This window comes from Lolium perenne, chromosome 3 (assembly GCF_019359855.2).
Source record: "Lolium perenne isolate Kyuss_39 chromosome 3, Kyuss_2.0, whole genome shotgun sequence".
Lineage (NCBI taxonomy): Eukaryota > Viridiplantae > Streptophyta > Magnoliopsida > Poales > Poaceae > Lolium > Lolium perenne.
In genome coordinates this window covers 130,950,610-130,965,202 of record NC_067246.2, presented here as the reverse complement: position 1 = coordinate 130,965,202, position 14,593 = coordinate 130,950,610, and positions in this window count along the sequence as shown.

Genomic DNA, 14,593 nt, shown 5'->3' with positions numbered 1-14,593 from the left:
TCGTATGTGAATGGTTCATTCGATCACTAAGTCATCGTTGAATATGTGGGAGCCATTATGGATCTCCAGATCCCGCTATTGGTTATTGGTCGGAGAGAAATCTCAACCATGTCTACATAGTTCGCGAACCGTAGGGTGACACACTTAAGGTTTGATGTCGTTTAAGTAGATATGGAATATGGAATGGAGTTCGAAGTTTTGTTCGGAGTCTCGGATGGGATCCAGGACATCACGAGGAGTTTCGGAATGGTCCGGAGAATAAGATTCATATATAGGAAGTCATTTTCTAGGTTTGAAAATGATCTGGTATTTTCTCTGGAAAGGTTCTAGAAGGTTCTAGAAGAGTCTGGAAGAAATAAGGATGGAAGGTGGAGTCCCAGAGGGACTCCACCCACCTTGGCCGGCCAACCTAAGGGAGGAGGAGTCCCAAGTGGACTCCCCACCATGGTGGCCGGCCACCCCACCAAGGAAAGGGGGGAGTCCCACTCCCCCTAGGTTTGGTCACATGGAAGGTTTTTGTTGGGGTCTTATTCGGACACTTTGACCTAAACCTTGGGGCTTCCACCTATATAAAGAGGGGAGGAGAGGGGCTGGCCGGCCACCACAACACCACCATGGCCGCACCCCTCAAGGCTGCCCTAGCCGGCGCCCCCTCTCCCAAACCCTAGCGGTTCCCTCCTACTTCTCTCTCCACATAGCTTAGGCGAAGCTCTGTCAGAGATCTCCACCACCACCGCCACCACGCCGTCGTGCTGCCGGGATTCCGAGGAGGATCTACTACTTCCGCTGCCCGCTGGAACGGGGAGAAGGACGTCGTCTTCATCAACACCAAACGTGTGACCGAGTACGGAGGTGCTGCCCGATCGTGGCACCGTGATCAAGATCTTCTACGCGCTTTTGCAAGCGGCAAGTGATCGTCTACCGCAGCAATAAGAGCCTATGATACGCGTACATCACGCGTCCGTTGGGAACCCCAAGAGGAAGGTGTGATGCGTACAGCGGCAAGTTTTCCCTCAGTATGAAACCAAGGTTTATCGAACCAGTAGGAGCCAAGAAGCACGTTGAAGGTTGATGACGGCGAGATGTAGTGCGGCGCAACACCAGGGATTCCGGCGCCAACGTGGAACCTGCACAACACAACCAAAGTACTTTGCCCCAACGAAACAGTGAGGTTGTCAATCTCACCGGCTTGCTGTAACAAAAGATTAGATGTATAGTGTGGATGATGATTGTTTGCAGAGAACAGTAGAACGGTTGCGGTAGATTGTATTTCAGATGTAAAGAATGGACCGGGGTCCACAGTTCACTAGAGGTGTCTCTCCCATAAGATAAATAGCATGTTGGGTGAACAAATTACAGTTGGGCAATTGACAAATAGAGAGGGCATGACCATGCACATACATGATATGATGAGTATTGTGAGATTTAATTGGGCATTACGACAAAATACATAGACCGCTATCCAGCATGCATCTATGCCTAAAAAGTCCACCTTCAGGTTATCATCCGAACCCCTTCCAGTATTAAGTTGAAAACAACAGACAATTGCATTAAGTATGGTGCGTAATGTAATCAATAACTACATCCTCGGACATAGCATCAATGTTTTATCCCTAGTGGCAACAGTACATCCATAACCTTAGAGGTTTCTGTCACTCCCCTAGATTCACGGAGACATGAACCCACTATCGAGCATAAATACCCCCTCTTGGAGTTACTAGCAAAAACTTGGCCAGAGCCTCTACTAATAACGGAGAGCATGCAAGATCATAAACAACACATAGATATAAATTGATAATCAACATAACATAGTATTCTCTATCCATCGGATCCCAACAAACACAACATATAGCATTACAGATAGATGATCTTGATCATGTTCGGCAGCTCACAAGATCCGACAATGAAGCACATAAGGAGAAGACAACCATCTAGCTACTGCTATGGACCCATAGTCCAGGGGTAGACTACTCACTCATCACTCCTGAGGCGACCATGGCGGCGTAGAGTCCTCCGGGAGATGAATCCCCTCTCCGGCAGGGTGCCGGAGGCGATCTCCTGAATCCCCCGAGATGGGATTGGCGGCGGCGTCTCTGGAAGGTTTTCCGTGTCGTGGCTCTCGGTACTGGGGGTTTCGCGACGAAGGCTATTTGTAGGCGGAAGGGCAGGTCAGGGGGCCACACGAGGGGCCCAGATGACAGGGCCGCGCGGCCAAGACCTGGGCCGCGCCGCCCTGTGGTCTGGCCACCTCGTGGCCCCACTTCATCAGCTCTCCGGTCTTCTGGAAGCTTCGTGTGAAAATAGGCCCCTGGGCGTTGATTTTGTCCAATTCCGAGAATATTTCCTTACTAGGATTTCTGAAACCAAAAACAGCAGAAAACAGCAACTGGCTCTTCGGCATCTCGTTAATAGGTTAGTTCCAGAAAATGCATAAATATGACATAAAGTATGCATAAAATATGTAGATATCATCAATAATGTGGCATGGAACATAAGAAATTATCGATACGTCGGAGACGTATCAGCATCCCCAAGCTTAGTTTCTGCTCGTCCCGAGCAGGTAAACGATAACAAAGATAATTTCTGGAGTGACATGCCATCATGACCTTGATCATACTATTGTAAGCATATGTAATGAATGCAGCGATCCAAACAATGTAAATGACATGAGTAAACAAATGAATCATAAAGCAAAGACTTTTCATGAATAGTACTTCAAGACAAGCATCAATAAGTCTTGCATAAGAGTTAACTCATAAAGCAATAATTCAAAGTAGAGGTATTGAAGCAACACAAAGGAAGATGAAGTTTCAGCGGTTGCTTTCAACTTATAACATGTATATCTCATGGATAATTGTCAATGCAAAGTAATATAACAAGTGCAATATGCAAGTATGTAGGAATCAATGCACAGTTCACACAAGTGTTTGCTTCTTGAGGTGGAGAGAGATAGGTGAACTGACTCAACATAAAAGTAAAAGAAAGGTCCTTCAAAGAGGAAAGCATCGATTGCTATATTTGTGCTAGAGTTTTGATTTTGAAAACATATAGAGAGCATACAAGTAAAATTTTGAGAGGTGTTTGTTGTTGTCAACGAATGGTAGCGGGTACTCTAACCCCCTTGCCAGACAAACCTTCAAAGAGCGGCTCCCATTTTATTTTATTTTTGAGTGGCACTCCTTCCAACCTTTCTTTCACAAACCATGGCTAACCGAATCCTCGGGTGCCTGCCAACAATCTCATACCATGAAGGAGTGCCTTTTTATTTTTAGTTTTATTATGATGACACTCCTCCCCACCTTTGCTTTCTCAAGCCATGGCTAACCGAATCCTTCGGGTGCCGTCCAACAATCACATACCATGGAGGAGTGTCTATTTTTGTTAATTAATTTGGGACTGGGAATCCCATTGCCAGCTCTTTTTGCAAAATTATTGGATAAGCGGATGAAGCCACTAGTCCATTGGTGAAAGTTGCCCAACAAGATTGAAAGATAAACACCACATACTTCCTCATGAGCTATAAAACATTGACACAAATCAGAGGTGATAAGTTTTGAATTGTTTAAAGGTAGCACTCAAGCAATTTACTTTGGAATGGCGGAGAAATACCATGTAGTAGGTAGGTATGGTGGACACAAATGGCATAGTGGTTGGCTCAAGGATTTTGGATGCATGAGAAGTATTCCCTCTCGATACAAGGTTTTAGGCTAGCAAGGTTTATTTGAAACAAACACAAGGATGAACCGGTGCAGCAAAACTCACATAAAAGACATATTGTAAACATTATAAGACTCTACACCGTCTTCCTTGTTGTTCAAACTCAATACTAGAAATTATCTTGACCTTAGAGAGACCAATTATGCAAACCAAATTTTAGCATGCTCTATGTATTTCTTCATTAATAGGTACAAAGTATATGATGCAAGAGCTTAAACATGAGCACAACAATTGCCAAGTATCACATTATCCAAGACATTATAGCAATTACTACATGTATCATTTTCCAATTCCAACCATATAACAATTTAACGAAGAAGAAACTTCGCCATGAATACTATGAGTAAAGCCTAAGGACATATTTGTCCATATGCAACAGCGGAGCGTGTCTCTCTCCCACACAATGAATGCTAGGATCCATTTTATTCAAACAAAACAAAAACAAAAACAAACCGACGCTCCAAGCAAAGCACATAAGATGTGATGGAATAAAAATATAGTTTCAGGGGAGGAACCTGATAATGTTGTTGATGAAGAAGGGGATGCCTTGGGCATCCCCAAGCTTAGACGCTTGAGTCTTCTTGATATATGCAGGGGTGAACCACCGGGGCATCCCCAAGCTTAGAGCTTTCACTCTTCTTGATCATGTTGTATCATCTCCCTCTCTTGATCCTTGAAAACTTCCTCCACACCAAACTCAAAACAACTCATTAGAGGGTTAGTGCACAATCAAAATATACATGTTCAGAGGTGACATAATCATTCTTAACACTTCTGGACATTGCACAAAGCTACTGAAAGTCAATGGAATCGAAATATCCATCGAACATATCAAAACAGGCAATGCGAAATAAAAGGCAGAATATGTCAAAACAGAACAGTTCGTAATGATGAATTTTATTGAGGCACCAGACTTGCTAAAATTAAAATGCTCAAATTGAGTGAAAGTTGCGTACATATCTGAGGATCACTCACGTAAATTGGCATAATTTTCTGAGTTACCTACAGAGAATTGTGCCCAGATTCGTGACAGCAAAGAAATCTGTTTCTGCGCAGTAATCCAAATCTAGTATGAACCTTACTATCAACGACTTTACTTGGCACAACAAAGCACAAAACTAAGATAAGGAGAGGTTGCTACAGTAGTAAACAACTTCCAAGACTCAAAATAAAAACAAAGGTACTGTAGTAAAAACATGGGTTGTCTCCCATAAGCGCTTTTCTTTAAAGCCTTTCAGCTAGGCGCAGAAAGTGTGTATCAAGTATTATCAAGAGACGAAGTGTCAACATCATAATTTTCACAATTTGTCCCATTGGGTATCTTAGATGCTCCCTTATCTATAGTGGTTTTAAGAGCTTTATCAATTTTAGGCCTATAATAGCTTTTTGTTTTAGGCCCCTTAGAGACATACATGAACTTTTGCTCCTTACCCACATAAGCTTTCTCTCTAAATTTTATAGATGAAAATGTTGAACCCAATGTTCTCATAGCCTCTTCAAGTTCACTAATCCTTTGGGTTTGATTATCATGAATAGCACAAGATTCCAAAATGGCAATTTTCTCATTAATTCCACCTAGAGATTTATCAAGTTTATCAGTGCTATCAAGTAATGCTCCCAAAGTAGTATCAATACTTGGAAGGTTTTGTTCTATGGTTTCCAACTTTTTCATGACATCTTCAAGAGAGGTTTCAATTTTAACTTCATTAACAGGTGGTATTCCAAATAAACTCTCAATAATGCAACTAGCTTCTAAGGAAGGAGTACTTAGGAAGTTACCTCCCGCGAGACAATCAAGAACATACCTATTCTAGCTAGAGATACCAACATAAAAATTGCTGAGTAAAATAGTGGTGGAGTATTTCTTAGTGCACCTATTATGGGCATTACTAATTCTATACCAAGCATCTCTTAAACATTCTCCCCCTTGTTGCTTAAACGAACGAACTTCAACTTCAGGATTACTCATTTTAGCAATAGTAAATAAAGCAAACTAGATAAAGTAAATGCAAGTAACTAATTTTTTTGTGTTTTTAATATAGCAAACAAGATAGCAAATAAAGTAAAACTAGCAACTAATTTTTTTGTGTTTTGATTTAGTGCAGCAAACAAAGTAGTAAATGAAGTAAAGCAAGACAAAACAAAGTAAAGAGATTGCGATGTGGAGACTCCCCTTGCAGCGTGTCTTGATCTCCCCGGCAACGGCACCAGAAAATCTGCTTGATACGCGTACAGCACGCGTCCGTTGGGAACCCCAAGAGGAAGGTGTGATGCGTACAGCGGCAAGTTTTCCCTCAGTATGAAACCAAGGTTTATCGAACCAGTAAGAGCCAAGAAGCACGTTGAAGGTTGATGGCGGCGAGATGTAGTGCAGCGCAACACCAGGGATTCCGGCGCCAACGTGGAACCTGCACAACACAACCAAAGTACTTTGCCCCAATGACAGTGAGGTTGTCAATCTCACCGGCTTGCTGTAACAAAGGATTAGATGTATAGTGTGGATGATGATTGTTTGCAGAGAACAGTAGAACAGTTGCAGTAGATTGTATTTCAGATGTAAAGAATGGACCGGGGTCCACAGTTCACTAGAGGTGTCTCTCCCATAAGATAAATAGCATGTTGGGTGAACAAATTACAGTTGGGAAATTGACAAATAGAGAGGGCATGACCATGCACATACATGATATGATGAGTATTGTGAGATTTAATTGGGCATTACGACAAAGTACATAGACCGCTATCCAGCATGCATCTATGCCTAAAAAGTCCACCTTCAGGTTATCATCCGAACCCCTTCCAATATTAAGTTGAAAACAACAGACAATTGCATTAAGTATGGTGCGTAATGTAATCAATAACTACATCCTCGGACATAGCATCAATGTTTTATCCCTAGTGGCAACAGTACATCCATAACCTTAGAGGTTTCTGTCACTCCCCCAGATTCACGGAGACATGAACCCACTATCGAGCATAAATACCCCCTCTTGGAGTTACTAGCAAAAACTTGGCCAGAGCCTCTACTAATAATGGAGAGCATGCAAGATCATAAACAACACATAGATATAAATTGATAATCAACATAACATAGTATTCTCTATCCATCGGATCCCAACAAACATAACATATAGCATTACAGATAGATGATCTTGATCATGTTCAGCAGCTCACAAGATCCGACAATGAAGCACATAAGGAGAAGACAACCATCTAGCTACTGCTATGGACCCATAGTCCAGGGGTAGACTACTCACTCATCACTCCGGAGGCGACCATGGCAGCGTAGAGTCCTCCGGGAGATGAATCCCCTCTCCGGCAGGGTGCCGGAGGCGATCTCCTGAATCCCCCGAGATGGGATTGGCGGCGGCGGCGTCTCTGGAAGGTTTTCCGTGTCGTGGCTCTCGGTACTGGGGGTTTCGCGACGAAGGCTATTTGTAGGCGGAAGGGCAGGTCAGGGGGCCACACGAGGGGCCCAGATGACAGGGCCGCGCGGCCAAGACCTGGGCCGCACCGCCCTGTGGTCTGGCCACCTCGTGGCCCCACTTCGTCAGCTTTCCGGTCTTCTGGAAGCTTCGTGTGAAAATAGGCCCCTGGGCGTTGATTTCGTCCAATTCCGAGAATATTTCCTTACTAGGATTTCTGAAACCAAAAACAGCAGAAAACAGCAACTGGCTCTTCGGCATCTCGTTAATAGGTTAGTTCCAGAAAATGCATAAATATGACATAAAGTATGCATAAAACATGTAGATATCATCAATAATGTGGCATGGAACATAAGAAATTATCGATACGTCGGAGACGTATCAGCCTACTCTTATAGGCTTTGGAAATCTTCAAGGGTTAGTCTCGATCATCCCCTCATTGCTTCCATCTTCTAGATTGCATCTTGGCTTGTATTGCGTTCTCGCGGTAGGAAATTTTTTGTTTTCTACGCAACGAACCCCTACACTTATATGTGGCACTGTCGTCTTGGTCATATTGGAGTGAAACGCATGAAAAAAATCCATATCGATGGATTACTTGAATCACTTGATAGATGTGAAGCATGTCTAATGGAAAAAATGACTAAGAATCCATTCTCTGGTATTATGGAGCGAGCTACAGACTTATTGGAAATCATACATACCGATGTGTGCGGACCAATGAGTGTAGCCTCGCGCGGTGGTTATCGTTATGTTCTAACCTTCACAGATGATATGAGTAGATATGGGTATATCTATTTCATGAAACATAAATCCGAAACTTTCGAGAAGTTTAAGGAATTCCAAAGTGAAGTAGAAAATCAACGTAACAAGAAGATTAAATTTCTACGATCTGATCGCGGAGGTGAATATCTGAGTTATGAGTTTAGCATGCATTTAAAGAAATGCGGAATACTTTCACAATTGACACCGCTGGGAACACCACAACGAAATGGTGTGTCCGAATGTCGTAATCGAACTCTCTTAGATATGGTTCGTTCTATGATGTCTCTTACTGATTTGCCGTTATCATTTTGGAGTTATGCATTAGAGACCGCTGCATTCACTTTAAATAGGGCACCATCTAAATCCGTTGAAACAACACGGTATGAATTATGGTTTAATAAGAAACCTAAGCTGTCGTTCCTTAAAGTTTGGGGTTGCGAAGCCTATGTAAAAAAGTTACAACCGGACAAGCTAGAACCCAAAGCGGAGAAATGCGTCTTCGTATGATACCCTAAGGAAACTATAGGGTACACTTTCTATCACAGATCCGAAGGCAAAATCTTTGTTGCTAAGAACGGAGCCTTTCTTGAGAAAGAATTTCTCACTAAAGAAGTGACTGGAAGAAAAGTAGAACTCGACGAGATTACTGAATCTTCTCTCGTTGATCAGAGTAGCGTAGTACCGGAAGTTGTTCCTGTGCCGCCTGCACCGGTAACAGAGGAAGCTAAAGAGATCATGAAACTTCGAACGAGATAGCTACTGAACCTCGCAGATCGACAAGGGAATGTGCCACTCCGGATTGGTATGATCCTTGTCTAAATGTCATGATTGTGGATAACAATGATGAAGACCCTGCGACGTATGAAGAAGCGATGATGAGCCCAGATTCCGACAAATGGCAAGAAGCCATGAAATCCGAAATGGGATCCATGTATGATAACAAAGTGTGGACTTTGGTAGACTTACCTGATAGCCGCAAGGCTGTCGAGAATAAATGGATCTTCAAAAGAAAAACAGATGCTAATGGTAATATTAATGTCTATAAAGCTCGACTTGTCGCAAAGGGTTTCCGACAAATTCAAGGTCTTGACTACGATGAGACTTTCTCACATGTAGCGAAGCTAAAGTCTGTGAGGATTTTGTTAGCAATAGCTGCATTTTTCAATTATGAGATTTGGCAGATGGATGTCAAAACGGCGTTCCTTAATGGAGACATTGAGGAAGAGTTGTATATGGTACAACCCAAAGGTTATGTCGATCCTAAAAATGCTGACAAGGTGTGCAAACTTCAGCGTTCAATTTATGGACTGATGCAAGTATCCGGAAGTTGGAACCGACGCTTTGATAAGGTGATCAAAGACTTCGGGTTTATACAGTGTCATGGAGAGGCTTGTATTTACAAGAAAGTGAGTGGGAGCTCTGTAGCATTCCTGATATTATATGTAGATGACATATTATTGATTGGGAATGATATAGAACTATTAAGCAGTGTAAAAGGTTATTTGAATAATAGTTTTTCAATGAAAGACCTTGGTGAAGCATCGTACATATTAGGCATCAAGATTTATAGAGATAGATCAAGACGCCTAATAGGGCTTTCACAGAGTACATACCTGGACAAGATTCTAAAGAAGTTTAGACTGGATGAAAGTAAGAAAGGGTTCTTACCTATGTTACCAGGTAAGGTCTTGAGTAAGACTTAAGGTCCGGCTACGGCAGAAGAAAGAGAAAGGATGAATCAGATCCCCTATGCCTCGGCAGTAGGCTCTATCATGTATGCCATGCTATGTACTAGACCGGATATAGCACATGCTGTTAGTTTGACTAGCAGATATCAAAGTGATCCAGGAATGGAACACTGGACAGCGGTCAAGAATATCCTGAAGTACTTGAAAAGAACTAAGGATATGTTTCTTTGTTATGGAGGTGACCAAGAGCTCGTTGTAACCAGTTACACCGATGCAAGTTGGAACACTGATCCTGATGACTCTAAGTCTCAGTCTGGGTACGTGTTTATATTGAATGGTCCTGCAGTAAGCTGGTCAAGCACGAAGCAGTGCACGGTGGTGAAGTCTTCAACAGAATCGGAGTACATAGCGGCTTCAGAAGCTTCATCAGAAGCGGTATGGATGAAGAGGTTCATTGTAGAGCTCGGTGTGGTTCCTAGTGCATTGGACCCACTAGTCATCTATTGTGACAACATGAGTGCCATCGCCAATGCACAAGAACCAAGGTTACACAAGAGGCTGAAGCATATCAAGCTGCGTTATCATTCGATTCGCGAGTACATCGAAGATGGATAAGTAAAGATTTGCAAAGTACACACTGATCTGAATGTAGCAGATCCGTTGACTAAAGCTCTCCCTAGGGCAAAGCATGACCAACACCAGAATGCCATGGGTGTTAGGTACCTTACAATGTAATCTAGATTATTGACTCTAGTGCAAGTGGGAGACTGTTGGAGATATGCCCAAGAGGCAATAATAAAAGTGGTTATTATATATCTTTGTGTTTATGATAAATGTTTATATACCATGCTATAATTGTATTAACCGAAACATTGATACATGTGTGTTATGTAAAACAACAATGAGTCCCTAGTAAGCCTCTTGTATAACTAGCTTGTTGATTAATAGATGATCATAGTTTCATGATCATGAACATTGGATGTTATTAATAACAAGGTTATGTCATTATGTGAATGATGTAATGGACACACCCAATTAAGCGTAGCATAAGATCACGTCATTAAGTTATTTTCTATAAGCTTTCGATACATAGTTACCTAGTCCTTTCGACCATGAGATCATGTAAATCACTTATACCAGAAAGGTACTTTGATTACATCAAACGCCAATGCGTAAATGGGTGGTTATAAAGGTGGGATTAAGTATCCGGAAAGTATGAGTTGAGGCATATGGATCAACAGTGGGATTTGTCCATCCCGATGACGGATAGATATACTCTGGGCCCTCTCGGTGGAATATCATCTAAATAGCTTGCAAGCATATGAATGGTTCATAAGAGACCACATACCACGGTACGAGTAAATAGTACTTGTCAGGAGACGAGGTTGAACAAGGTATAGAGATACCGATGATCAAACCTCGAACAAGTAAAATATCGCGTGACAAAGGGAATCGGTATCGTATGTGAATGGTTCATTCGATCACTAAGTCGTCGTTGAATATGTGGGAGCCATTATGGATCTCCAGATCCCGCTATTGGTTATTGGTCGGAGAGAGGTCTCAACCATGTCTACATAGTTCGCGAACCGTAGGGTGACACACTTAAGGTTTGATGTCGTATTAGTAGATATTGAATATGGAATGGAGTTCGAAGTTTTGTTCGGAGTCTCGGATGGGATCCAGGACATCACAAGGAGTTCCGGAATGGTCCGGAGAATAAGATTCATATATAGGAAGTCATTTTATAAGTTTGAAAATGATCCGGTGCATTTATGGAAGGTTCTAGAAGGTTCTAGAAAAGTCTGGAAGAAATCACTATGGAAGGCCGAGTCCCGGAGGGACTCCACCAAGCTTGGCCGGCCAACCCTAAGAGGGTGGAGTCCCTGGTGGACTCCACCAAGGTGGCCGGCCACCCCCTCCCAAGGAAAGGTGGGATTCCCACTCTAGAGTGGGAATCCCACCTTGGGTAGGTTTCATGTCATATGGAAGGTTTTGGTTTGGGGTCTTATTCGAAGACTTGTAGACCAACTCTTGGGGGTTCCACCTATAAAAAGAGGGACAAGGGGAGGGGGGCGGCCACCACAAGCCCCTAGCTTGGCCGCACCCCATAGTGGCCGGCCACCCCCTCTCCCCAAACCCTAGCCGCCCCTCCTCCTCCACCTCTCCCGCATACGCTTAGCGAAGCTCTGCCGGAGATCTCCATCAACACCGCCACCACGCCGTCGTGCTGCCGGGATTCAAGGAGGATCTACTACTTCTGCTGCCCGCTGGAACGGGGAGAAAGACGTCGTCTTCATCAACACTGAACGTGTGACCGAGTACGGAGGTGCTGCCCGATTGTGGCACCGTCAAGATCTTCTACGCGCTTTTGAAAGCGGCAAGTGATTATCTTCTGCAACAACGAGATATAATCTCGTAGGCTTTGGAAATCTTCAAGGGTTAGTCTCGTTCATCCCCTCGTTGCTACCGTCTTCTAGATTGCATCTTGGCTTGGATTGCGTTCTCGCGGTAGAAATTTTTTTGTTTTCTATGCTACGAATCCCTACACCTTATACCGGGTCTCACACCACGGAAGTGTGGACGGGAAAGCTGCCCGGTTAGCACCAAGGTTAAGATCTCTTATGGGTAAAGCAACACACCTCTGCAGAGTGTAATGAATCATGACATGTCACTCCCTGTTCCCGGATTTGGAACTGCAAACGCTACCGAAAAGGAACTCCATGAAGTTCTAGACACTCGGTGAAGGCCAACGAACATAGATTGTTCTGAATAAAAGCAACCTTTGAAGAAATGATTATGAAAACCTGCATTGGCATTAGACTTTCTGGTCTAATACCGTAGTTAGTGCATCAAACACCTGTTTCCTATAATGAACTTGTTGAGTACGCTCGACTCATACCTCTTGTAATCCCCTGCTTAGATTTTCTGAACCACTTGGAGGAGGCAACTGAAGGACCCGACAGAGCATATGGGATCTTCTATGAAGAACCAGACCTATCTGGAGGAGTAGAGGGGGTTGACTATCTGATCGTGTATGGAACCGGGGAGGTTCCAGAAGGAGAAAAAGCTTAAGTAACTAGAAGTAGTAGTAGTAATCGAGCAGTACGATCTCTATAGTATTTAACTGCTCGAGTTGAATAATGATAAACCTTTTAAGTCTTATATTGTATAAGATGAGCAGAGTTCACCTAGAACCTAGGAGTTATCTTCTATGGACCCAGGAGGAGCTCCAATGTGATGTATATATTTTGCTTGTAATATTAAGTGACTGAAATAAAGACCAGCTATGCTTTTGTTGTACTACTCTGAGGGATGTAATATTTGCGGATCGGTACTTCGCACATGTTATGTCAACGACTGACATACTACAACATGCAGTGGTATGCAGGGTCACCACAGTTGATATCAGAGCAAAAGCTTTGACCTTAGGTTGGAACCTAGTTAATGGGACAGACGTGTAGGAGTCAAATAGGAGTAGTAAAGAATTCTCTAAAAATATGATGACTATTCACTTGAGAATAACACATTCATATCTTTTAATGCGATAATTCTTTATTATAACTATTATGATGCATTATTACTAATATTCTATTCATTCTTATCTACAACCAACTATGGCCAGTTCACGTTCCGGACTTGAGGACATACTCCATGCTATGTTACTCGAATTTGGGTGGATCCCCAGATCCGAGTGATGAATTACATGTACTATGATGGTACTGTACTAGCAAAGTGTAGAGTAGGACTCCAGTTACTTGAAGCCTTAGGTATGAGCCCAGTTATGCCTGCAGGAGAGGCAAGAACAATCAGGACAGCTTATCACATAGCTATCATGAAATCTATCACTGAGATCCGCGAGCATAATACTAAAGATCTTATTGGCTCTGAATTTTCCCATATTCCACATATGGAGGAGGATGATGATCCTACCCTAAACCATTTCAAGTTTGCCAAGAGGAAACCTGCAGAAGCCGCAAAATACATGGACAACTGTAGGAACCTTCTGACTTTGTTCTTTCAGTTGAACCGCCACTTGTTGAGAGCAATTTATACAATGTTAGATGAGTTCACAGAGCCTAAAGAAGAGTCAAAAGGTAAGGAGCCTATGGAGAACGAGCCACATACACCAGTATACTCAACTGGTGACTACATAGACATAGATGCTCCTGAACCACAACCAACACCACCAACACCTAGGTACTTTTCTAGTAGTTCATATGGTGGATATGAGGGAGGAGAGGAATACGAGAACCACCAACATTCGGAGACCCCTATAGAGAACTCCATTGGATGGCGTTTTGAGTCATTCATGGGAACTTACGCAGATCCGGTGAGATGTGACTCGGAGATAGATCAAGATGCTATAGATCAGTACCATAACTTTCATCATGGTATGGGAGATTACCAGGAGAACCCTATAGTGATCGAATCAGACTCCGAAGGAGGGAATGCAAGTAAGGTGGCCAAGGGGGAGTACACCCCAGGGGAGGACTATGCATTGCTAAATAATCATTTACTGATTACAGATTTCTCTCAGGGATCATCCTCAGACTCAGAGTACCAGCCTACTCGGGAGCCATATGTTCCAGACACTATCAGGAGGACGACACGTTCGACCGGATGGATGCCTGGAATGTACCAGGAATAAAGCTACGAGTAGTGACCACTAGCAGAGGAGATGATGCAATACAAATGTACCATATGTATTGTAGTGTGTACTAGTTTTATAAGTTGTAATTTACATGCAATAGGTGAGTTTGCATACTCACACTACTTATGGGTATTGTAATAAACCGCTTATGTATGTATATACATGGTATATGTTTTGTATGATTTGGATTTGCTTCTTGATTTCCATTGCGTGACTAGTTCTGTGCTCAAAGTTGAGCTCAGAAAACTTGCGCATGGAGTAACTATGAGTACCACTTTGTGTTACAGGGCTAGGGGATGATATCGGGAGTGACGGGAGAGGAGAGCGAAGCTCAACGCCTCAAGCGCGAG